We start from the raw sequence: 11,680 nt of genomic DNA, 5'->3' as shown, positions 1-11,680 counted from the left end.
TCAGAGGCTGGGCAGCTTGACATGAGGCCCGGGCTCCGGGAAGGTCAAGACCCCCAGCAGGTTGGAGCAGAGCCACCAGTGGTGGCTGTGTGGCAGTGTTCCTGCCTACCATGTGGGAGGTCTGGGTTCAAGTTCCTGCTGAGGTGACTTGGGGTGAGTGAGATAACAAGAAGCAGATCTTCTTGCAGTGGAAAGGGCCATTGTGTTTTTCCCCCCTTTCTCCCCCTCCCAGGTACCAAGTCCCTATATTTCCTTGTCATTTGACATTTTGTATTTTGTGCCTTTTTATATTTCACCAACCCAGATTGTTTGTTCTGCTGTTTGTGTTTTATGTTTTGTTAACCCTGTTTTTTGTCAATGATTGTAAGTGTCTAACCTTTGTTGAATCCTGCCCCCTTGGGGCATTGTAGTGTCCCCTATACCCTCTGATTTATGCCTGTTATGTTCCCAGTATTAAAAAGTATATGGTTAAGTCCCCATTGGTGGTCTGGCTCCGCTCTATAGGGGGAGGAGAGTCCCTACACCTCCCACAGTACTTGTGCACCTGCTTTGATCCCTTCAGTTGGAGAGGGAGCACCTCTTGGAGTACCGCCCGGGTTACACTAGTAATAAGATCTTAAGGACAGAGGCTAAACAACCTTAACGTCAAGTAACCATATGTGCAGTACTACAGTGTTTGCTCACATCTGCCCCTCCATCCCAGTAATTCACTGCTGTAAAGCTGGTACTGGTCTGAGTCTCAGTTAAAACCTGTATTTCATGTGAGCCTCTATTTATCTGAAAGACGGGGAACAGAAGGCTGGTTTCCCTGCAGTCACAATCTTGCATGTCTTCAGGTTGTAATTTGCGGCATTTTCCCTCGCAGTCTAAGAGGGTTACATTTTGAGTATTTCCATTGACTAAAGGAACCTGATTTGCCTTAAGTGTTGCTTGCTGTGAACATGACAGAGAAGGATTTAATGGGAGTCAGGAACCATGCAGAGTGCCCTGAGGAGAGCCAAGCACTTCAGCAGTGCACGGCATAGCATCTGCACAATGGGCAGAGAAGAGGGCTTGGCTTTCCAGGAGATGGTCAAGACCAAGGGTAAAGTCAGCTATACTTTCTTTGCTTCTGGGTCTCTTATAAGCCCCCTATCACCAGAGTATCTGAATACCTGCCATTACTCCAGAAAAAATGCCTTATGCCAGGGAGCTAGGACATTAGCTGCTGCTGTAAATGGCCTTGCGTTATGGACTGGAGCCTAGGCTGTTCTGCTGGAACAGTATGTAGAAGATAGTGGTGCTGTGCATGTTAGCAACTCCTTTTCTGTTGACTAGAACTTGCTGTTAGTTCTCCTGTTGGGCTGTACTGGTGAGGAACTGCTGAACCAGGCACCCAAGGGCTGTGTCTCCTTGTACTTTTATACTGGTATGCCTTCATGAGCTTCCTAATTAATACCCAAATAAGTGGGAGGAGGCTCTGATTCTTGCTTCTTTCTCCTGTACAGCAGTGGATGATACAACACATTCACTTCTCCTTACCAAGTGCTTCCCTTTTAATTTTACCGGCATGGGCTGACCCTGCATTATCTTTTACATTTTTGATGTATCTATCACTAGCACGCTGCCCCACTTTACTTTGGGAGGCAAGGATTTCTTAGGGTAATGTCTTTTTTTCGACCAACTTTGTAGTTAGGATAGAGTTAGACAAGCTTTCAAATGCCAGGCATTCTTTATCAGGTCTGACCAGAAAAAGCTAAGCATACTTGACTGGGTAACAGTTGACCTCTCCAGTACCTCCTAAGGGCCAGGTCTGTTTTCCCTGCTATCCATGGAGATGTCTACACTGTAAACATGCCATGCTGTTCTGTACAAGCCAACTCCTGAACTAAAAGCAGTGTAGTTGCTTCCAAAGCAGGTAAATTAGCAATGACCTTCAGCAGTGTTAATTTTCCCAGGTGCAGCATCATGCAAATACTGCTGTTTTGCTTCTGGCTCGAGGTAGTGGCAAAGAGCTGTGTGGCATGTTTGAGGGAGCCACTGTGTAGCACAGTAAATGCAATAAGCCTTCTCTCTCCCTGTATTATCACACAGTATTTCTCAGACGTACTGGTTACTGTAACTGAGTACAAGCATGTGCCTCCTTTACAGTGCATATTAATACTCATGATAATGAAGGCATAGGAATGTCCAGCCCACTCTTTCCTCCCACTCCCCACTCTTTTCCTCCTCAGATACTACACCACTGTGAAAAGAAGTACAAAGCCCAAGGTAAGCCATAACTACCAAGATGAACACCTTGCCGGGGTCATTTGACCCCAGTATTCTTTCCTGCCATGGCAGGGGGTCGGACTAGAAGATCTGCTCAGGTCCCTTCCGACCCTAGAAACTATGAAACTACCATTTCCCTGGGAAACTGTTACTGCCTGTAAAGCAGTTCTTCAGCTGTGCCCTTCTTGTCTTCTCTCACTTGTGCTGCTGTGGCCTTTCCACATGCAAGGGTTACTGTCACAAGACGGCAGATGCTCATTACGTTGGCTTAAAGTCTAAACCTCACTTACTCATCACTTCCTCTAAGCCGTGTTCAGTGGCATTGCACATGTAGTGTCACATGGAGGGAACTGGATCTGTGGGCCAGCTGGCTTGAAGGCGAGCAGTCAGAAAGCTTAGCATTTGGAGAAACAGGAAGAAGAAAAAGATTCTAAATCACAAACAGGAGTCACTACAGAGACCGTTCCCAAGGAGGGGAGCAGGATGAAGTTTGTTTAAGCATCTGTCAGACAAATTGGGAGTCTAGTAAGGGGATAGACAGGGGACATTATGCACACAAATCATTCCCACTGCTTCACTGTGAGCCTAATGAGTGAATTTGCAGAACAGAAGCAAAAACAATCATGGCAAAGTACATGTATACGTGCATTGGAAAGAGAGAGATGGCTTTAAGTACAACTCCTCCACGTGTGAGTAACAGGCAACTGAAAGAAGCAAAAGTGTCCTTCAGCTGTTTAACATGCCTATTTAAAAACGTAGCTATGCAACTTGAAAAAAAATGCTGTGAGGATGACCTACTTTGTCTAAATCCCCAGTTTGGTTGCTTTTTCATTACTATTTTATATCATTATTATATAATCCCTGCCTATAACTGGAATTAACTCCGATTCGGTCACTGAGGGCCAAGAACTGGTGTTGCCCTCGCTGAAATAGAGGTAAGCACAACCATTGTAAATTATGGCTGCCTTAGTCTACCCTGGCACTGGCAGAGGTGCAGTGACACTCCCCACCCGTGGTCTGCTCCTCATCCCCTCCCTACTTTGCATGGTTTTGGTATGAATTAAACACAGTGAAGAGTGAATGATAAATTAAAAACTGAAGAGCTTTATCTGGCCTGCTTTTTTTTCTGTGGGAGAGCTCATTTAACAACCAGAAACATTAAGATTTGCCCTTTTTTATTCATCTCCCATCTCTCTGAGTAGTCCAGAAGTGGGCTTTCTGTCTGTCTCTTCCTTTTCTGATAAGGACAGAATTCCTTCCCCAGGAGGAAGGAGGGACATTTTCTTGGGAATACCTTGAGGAGTATTGTGAGCTGCATGAAGCATCACCAAGGGAGGACTGCAGTTTCCATTTGAGAAGTGTGATATGAAGGGATTTTAGGTCAGTCGTGTTTCCTTCCCACAGCCAGTGCCAGGAAACTGAAGTTATTTAGCAGTAACAAGTTATAATACACTAGAGTGTCTCTGATAGCAGGAAAAACCTACTTAGGGAGCAGGAAACTCCCTAGGAACTAGTGTATAGTTCTTTCCATGCATAATGCAGAAGTGTCCCCTTGCTCTCAGTGGGACCAACAGCCCTGCCAACGTGTGGATATAATAGGACCCATGCAGATCACAAGATTTTTGTAGAAGGAAAGGCTATCTGCATGCCACTTCCACAAGCTGCCCAAGTCATTCCTCATGCTCTACATTGCCCTCCGGAGCCATGAGCAGCTGCTTTATGACTACATTGCTTTCCCCGGGTGAATGGAGCACCAAGTATTGCTGTCTGAGTGTGACAGAACGGAGGGGAGGGTCAAGGCTGTAGATGGCAGCTCTCTTCTCACTGCTCCTTGGTCCACTCTTTCCTGACCGATGGAGCCCCCAGAACTACATTGCATGACAGGGGTCACCAAAGGCTGATAGGCACAGAAACTATACTATGAAGCTGGCACTCCTTTCCTCCACATGTGTGCCACCCATCCAGATCCCATACAAGGGTGACTGAGGGATCTCCCATGATGCTCAGCAGTAGAGCAGAGCAATAGGGCTAGGGGTCCCAAAGAACAAAAGCATTCAGATTCTACACCTAGTTACCTCTTCCTTATGCTTTTCCCAACCTCTTATCTGCTATATTGATATCATTCTCATGCATGTGGTCTAATAACACTATACAAAGAAATATGTTCTCACTGCATCCTCTGGGGATGCACTGGGACTTGGTTCCTTCTTGCAAGCAGCTTAGGTTTCTTGAGATGCTGCCCACAATGGTTTGGGGGAGGTCAGAACAGATGTAGGCAACTCAAAGCCAGCCATTACCTGTTTGAAGTTTCCTGGCTATATGACTGAGAAATTTCTGATTCCTGCTGCAATCAGGTCTGGTCCCAAGGTGTCAACACAGGAACTGTCTGATAGGACCAGTTGTACCCCAAAGGAAGGGGTACAAACCCCTCAGCAGGCAGATGTGGAGTGATATGCTCCCATACCCAGACTGGTCCTACCACAAGTGCGCCTCTTCCTCCTGCTGTCCTGCTAAAGAGCAGGTGGGGAAGAAGAAAAACCAGGCCTCAATGGGTGTGTTTATACATCCCTAGTAATGTGCAGCAATAAACTCTGGAGCTGATTGCTGCCAGGGACATCTGCATGTGCTTCTGGGATTGCAGCACGTTGAGCTGCAACAGAACAGCCCCAGCTGGGCTGGGGAAGGAGGTCCCGGGGGGAGGTCAGCCTGTTAGCCGGGGGCTTTTCCCCTGGCTCAGTGTGCCACAGAGGGAATAGCTGGGGCAGGAGGGTGCTTCAGTGCAGGCCAAGTTATCAGGCAGCCTCTGCACTGAAGCACCCTAATGCCCCAGCCAGTTGGGGCAGCATCTAGTTTACTCCAACCTAACAGGGGCACTGGTATAGACATCAAGGCATTTACTGCACAGCTAATGAGTCTACTAAGTAGTAAACATCTTGTGTAGATGTGCCTGGTAACTTCTATCCTAGGCCTGCAAGTTGCTGAGGTTCAGGGGGCACCCCATACAGACAGGGGGCTCTGATTTGCCTCCTGGCTTATTTGTGTTTAGCTGTGCTTCATTTTTCATAATGAAACATGGTGATCTCTCCAAGCTTCCTAATGGTGTTTCTGGCTGAATTTGTATATAACAGGGCTGCTCTGAGCTATGGTAATCAACCCCTTATTGGTGGCCAGTAGGATCAAGGGTACAGTAGCCTGGAGGCAGCACTGGACATGTTTTGGCTGCCAAGTCCTGTAGGAACAAGCCCTGGTAGGTCCCATTCAGACACCTGGCTAAAGAAGGGATGATTTTCCTAGGGCTGGCAGTAAAAGGAAAGGCAGCAAATGCCTCAGCTATAGTGACTAAAGTGGGGGCATTTCAAGGTAAAATGCAATGCCTAGTTTGGCTCTTGGGCCTCCAGGAAAGGGCCAGGGCCTCACAGGCCTTCTCCCTGGGATGGCCTCTCCAATGCATTCCTCAGAGGGTACTAGATAACCTTCAGTTTTCCATGCTGGGATCAGTCCACCCTGCTTTGTTTTGCTCTCGTGGCTACACCTTCTGTACAGCCCCTGTTGGCAGGCTGCCCCACTTTCAGTAGTAATTGGGTTACCAGGGCAACAATGGCCCTGGTTGCATATCTTCTCCCTTTACAAGGAGAGCAAGCCCTTCTCTTGGGTCCCACGCTCCATCAGAGGACGTGGACTTCCTGCCACGCTGCTTCTCAGGGTCTAGGGCACCCGGCCCCAGACACCCACCCCTTTCCTCCCCGCCCAGGATGTGACTGCTGCCTCTGCATGTCTGAGACTTCCCTGGGGGTCCCTTGCAGATCAGCTCAGTGGCTGCCAGGCCCCTGCCTGGGCTCTGCTACTTCCTACATGCTCTGCACAGACCTGCATCCTGCTGCAGTCTGCCAGGCACGGCCTGCTCTGCACGTGACTCCTCGGCTTCTCTGCAGCCCCTTGCTTGCTCCGCTCATCAGTGCCAGCTCAGCTTCCTGCTTGCCACGTAGCTCCACAGGCTTTGTGTGCTCCTCCCTGAAGTAAGAGGCCGATTCCGGGGTCCAGCCCTGCTCAGAACTCCTGCCTCTTTCCCGTAGGGTCTCAGAGGAGGTTGATGGGAACAGTAGCTTGTTTCCTGTTTAGCAACTGCATTCTGATTGCCAGGGGAGCATAGATTCAAATGTAGATAGATCACTGATGTGTTCTAATGCTCACTGAAATTTAAAGTGGGTTGTCGTGTCTTTGATCTTCGCACGTGCACAGGCAAATGCCCAGGTAACTTATCTGCGTTGGGAAGGTATGAGCACGCACACAAGCAGATGCAGGATTTCACAACTGGGGGTGTGGGAGCAGTGATCAGTGTGGCAAGGCGGTTTCCAACCTCCTCTCCCACCTTTCCACAACTGTTGCAGGCCGACCATGACATGGGAATTTTCAGGGACTTTTTGAAGTCCCTAAAACAGGAACAAATCCTGCCTCCTTCCCCTCCATGGCACAGCCCCTCTCCTCCCCTTCCCCACCTCCCATTTCCCTGGCCTGCCACTGCTGCTTTGCCTGCTGTCTCAGGGGCAGGGAAAACTCTGCAGCCACTGGTGTCTGCTCCAGCTGGACTGTTCAGGGGCTGGGTTCAGCTGCAGACAATGGCAGCAGGCAGATGGATTCCCCCTCCTTGGGCCTGCAGGGGATTGGGCTGGGAAAAGGAACCTGCCTGTGACTACTGCCACTGTTTTTGTCTCTCTCCAGCTTAGCCTGGCCCCGGTGCAGGCCAGCTGGAGCAGGCAGGAGCAACTCTGGAGATTGCCCTGTGCCCTGGACAGCAGGTAAAACAGCAGGTGCAGGAAGGGATTGTGCCTCTGAGCAGGGAGGGGAAGTTGGGGGATTCTTTTCTGCTTTGAGGGCTTCTGGCTGCTGCTCCCATGGCATGATCCTGCCCAAAATGGGGGTGGAGCCACACTACTGCACCCCTTCTTGATCTAGCCTTTACTGTACATAAGCAGATGTGCCTTTCAAGTGGACAGCATCCCTTTTGCTTCCCTCTGACAGCAGAGTGCTTCACTACCATGCAACTGCTAGAGGGAAACTTGTACTACTGGCCAAGCTTCTCATTCCTGCCCTAGCTGACAAAGTTGCCAGTGAGTCAGTTCACATGGTCTAGGGAATCCTCAGGTGATCACTTAAGTTTTCTTATGGTCTGTTTGCACCACTAGAGCAGGACACCACACACATCATCTCCCTTTGTCTTTCCTTCAAATCCCACATCCAGATAGAGCACACAGATCTCTTCCCATACTAATGCCCATAGTCAGAATATGGGCCTATCTCTCTGTGCCTCATACAGCAGTGTTGTGTGCTTGCATGTTGGTCTTATTGCACATATGCGGTTTGCCGTAGCCTTGCTTACATCCTCATCCTGGCCTACTAGCTCACTTTCATGAGCTCATTTCCATGGCTTACAGCTGTTTGGTCATAAAGAAGTTTCTCAGATACTTAAAGTATGTTCACACAGCAGACTCACTGTGCCTGGCAGAGGCCTGCTCCCAGACTGGAAGCTGTGGAGCTGCATGGTGCTGTGAGCAAGCTATTGAGCATGTAGCTGGCTAGTTGGTGGCTATCAATACTGCTAATTAGCCCATCTGTTGTGAAGTGTGACCACAGCTACACTGCTGCTCATTCAAGGGGCAGCCTGTGCATTGTATGAAGGCACCGGAGCCTGGCACAGCAAGTTTGTAGAGCAGATGTGTAGATTCCTCCTTAGGTGACAGTTTAGCTAGGGTACAGACATTCAAAAACTTTGAGCCTAAATTGATTCCATCTTTGCAGGCTAGCCTAACCTGGCTAGGCTGAACTGGTTTGTAACTGGACAGACGTTCTCTCTGGACTGAGGAAATTCAGGCATGTGCCTGCAGTGGCTCGGGCTAGAAGCTGGGGGGGGGTGCTAGAGCAGCCCTCCCTTCCATTGCACAGTACTAAGCTGGGGTGGGGTGTGGCCAGGCCCCAGCAGGATGCTGTGATTAGGAAGGTCTGCCTGCACCATCCCAGGCTTTTCCCTGCTCAAGGGGCAGAAGTGTTGCCAGAGCCCAGCCACTGCTAGTACTGTGGAGACAAGAGGGGGGTGCGGGGGGTGCAGCGCATGCATCTATTGAGCTTTTCAATCTCCCTCCTTTTTTATACCATCTGCAGCAAACTGACAGGACAGCAAGCCAGCAGGGGGCTAATGACAGCTCATCACCTGATGAGCAAAACAATAGCCTTTCTCCATTACTTCAAACTCTTCTTAAACAGCTTACCAGCTGACCTGTTGATTAGCTCCAAACAGCCCTAAGTAGTCACTGTTCTGTCTGCCTGTCCCAGTGAAATTGGAGACACACAGATCTGCATTAGCTAGCTTACCACATTTCTAGAGTCTGGGGGGGCTGGTGTCCCTGCTGTGGGAGATGGGAGGGAGGGGGAGATTTCCTGCTTGAGCAGCAAGCAGGGGTTGTGGGGAGTAGGGCAGGGAAAAGCCAGGCATACCCTACTGTGCCTGCAAGTCTCTCCTGAGTTCCAGCCAGGGAGCAGAGGGAAGGGGTCAGCCCTGCTGTGGAGTAGAGAGCCTCACCCAGCCCAGAGAGCATGTTGGGATACTGGGGGTGTCTGGTTTATCTTAAACCAGCAAGGGGTCTGGGACCCCTTGAATAAACCAGTTTGAGCTAAATCAGTTAAGTCTAATATACTACATTCAACTGGTTTATCTCAAACCGGTTTCACCCATTTTCAGACTGGTTTATGTGCACTAAACACCTGTTCTGTTACAGGTTTAAATCAGTTTCTGATCACTTAAACCAGTTTATGTGTAATGTCTGTCCCTGGCCTTTATGCTTGCATAAAAGCCACTGCTGCCTTAGGTGTCTGGGGCTCGGTACCTCCCCTCCATACTTTGTTGAATTTGGTTCTGGACTTTCCTTATGCAACATTCCCATGACACTGGGGAATGCAGAAAAGAAGGATAAGTTCCCTTACACATTCACAGGTAACAAAGATTGGGCCCAGGCCCCAGAGTTATGATCTAGAACCAGTTTTTCCTAAAGTCTCTGGTTCTGGTCTTCTTTGGATATTGACCCTATCCTTCCAACTAAGTGTCCTGGCAAAATAACATCACCCTTAAAATATTAGGATTTATGGCATTTACAAGCTTCTGGTAAATTCACATAGTTCCAAGAAAATTTAGGAAGCAATGTCCTGAATATGGACCCAGGAAATGGTTCCATTTTGTGGCCATATATTTTGTTAAATGAAACCACAAACCAAAGCTATTGGACACATCAGCTCTGAGGTAGCAGGAGCTAGGGCATACTCACAGGTTGAGTCCTGTGCTGCATGCAAAGCTTTTTCAGACTCCCAGGTCCATTTACAAATCAGTAGTACTCAAGAAATAGAGACTGCATGGCTGCCAGGGCAGGAGCCCATGGGACAACTGGATCTGAAAGATCACTGGGAAACATGAAAAAAATCTTTTTATTGCCCTTTTCACTGTCATGCCACCCATTGGCCTCCTGGAGGAGGGAGGTTGCTAGATGGTTTCTGCTGCTCCCTAATCAGCCAGAGGCATTGCAGTTGAGCAATCTGAGGCACACCTTTCCATGCACAAAGTGAATGCGCTGCAGCTGCATGTGCTGCCTCAGTAGCGCTGCACATCCCTGCCATTCAGTCCCACAGCTCTTGATTGACAGCCTGCCCCTGAAGAAGATGAGATAATGGGTGTTGAACATCTCCCCACACCACAGAGCTGTGCTGATTGTCAAACCCAACAGTGCTAGAGTGGTAGAGCAGAGGTTCCCAAACTTTTTCTTATTGTGGACCCACTTCCAGATTCATCAGCTGCCCATATACCACTACCAGCATAGTTTATATTTTAATCCCTTAAATGCCAATTATTATTATTATAATGAAACTTAAATCCATCATTACACAATTTGTCCCACATACCCGCAGAGGTGTCTTGCATACCCTAAGGCATATGCGTACCACAGTTTGGGAACCTCTGAAATAGAGGGTCTTTAGCTCGTGAATGACATCTCTAGTGCTATTATAGAGTTGCAATGTGAGACCTGAACTCCTTTTGCCGAGGGAGCATCAGAGTATTTGTGCCTGCATATGCTAGTTTAAGACTTTAAAATTTTTTTATATCTCAATGGTCACTAAATCCCATAGGCTCCATCTTCAACCATTTAAGCACTGCCAGCTGTGCTCACTGTAATTAGAACACTTCAGATGTCTCTGCCTTCTCCCAGAAACACTCATTATGTTTTTGACTGGTTGTACTTATTTCATTGTAGTGACAGAGTACAGGGTTTCTGTACTACCACAGCCTGAGATAACTGGAAAATGCTACAGTTGGCATACATATTTGTATAGCTCCCTTAATGTAGGAAGGGTAGGATCACTGAAGCTCCTGGAGGGAAAACCATTCAGTTCTGCTTCCCTCTTGCTGGGAGTTCCCCATCTAAAGTGACACTGAAAGGTAGAGGAAAAAGAGAGGTCTTACATGGACTAAAGGGAGAGGACACGGCCACTGGAACAGCAGGGATGCAAATACAAACAACAATATTACCCTAGTAACAATTTAAGTAGCAGTTGGAAGCAACAATGTTTAGAGCTTAGAGAAAGTTCACTGGCTTCTTCCCAGTTCTGTGATCAACTTGTTGCATGTGTGGCTGTGCTAGTAACTTCACCTCAGAGTGCTTTTGCTTTCCCAAGGTGGATTCATGACTAGACTGAAGATCCTTGTCTAGAATCTGCAATAGAAGTGCAAGGTGTTGAGTAAGTTTTGGATCCCATGCATGTTCAGAAACATGTGCCTGATACAAATAATGGAGCTTAATTATTTGCCTTTTTCATGCCCAGCCCTGGAAGCTATTCCAAATTTAAACAATGAAAGGTGCGTAAGATCCAGCCAGCCAAGAAATAAGAGTTTTGTAATAATGAGCTCTCATTTACATGGCGTGCCATTTAATGTGTGGTATCTGTTCATCAAAGGGAGGCATTATTTAGAATTGGTTGGTATAAAATCCATTTCAGGAACAGAAAAAAACAAGCCAAAAACCCTTCTACATAAAGCAGTAGACTCATCATTGAATGATACTTACAAAAGGTAGCAGCAGCCCTAGACTTCAGGAGGGCGGACTTCAATGAGCTAAGGAGAATAGCTGGGGAAGCACTGAGGTCCCAGAGGGGAGGGGAGTTGGGTGTCCAAGAAGAGTGCTCGCTCCTTAAGGAGACGATCCTCCAAGCCCAAAGGGAGGTAATCCCAACATGGATCAAAGGGGGCAGGAGGGAGCAAAAGCCCCCATGGCTCACCAAAAGCATCCGGGGGAGGCGCACACCCAATGGAAGGGAGGGGCCATCACCAGAGAGGATTATACTGCGGTTGCTCGGGGATGCAGGGGGGCAGTCAGGAAGGCCAAGGCGGAGATGG

Source organism: Crocodylus porosus, unplaced genomic scaffold, assembly GCF_001723895.1.
Source record: "Crocodylus porosus isolate Cpor-Errol unplaced genomic scaffold, CroPor_comp1, whole genome shotgun sequence".
In the NCBI taxonomy this organism is placed as follows: domain Eukaryota; kingdom Metazoa; phylum Chordata; order Crocodylia; family Crocodylidae; genus Crocodylus; species Crocodylus porosus.
The sequence above is the reverse complement of the archived record's forward strand: the minus strand, read 5'-3'. Positions refer to the sequence as shown.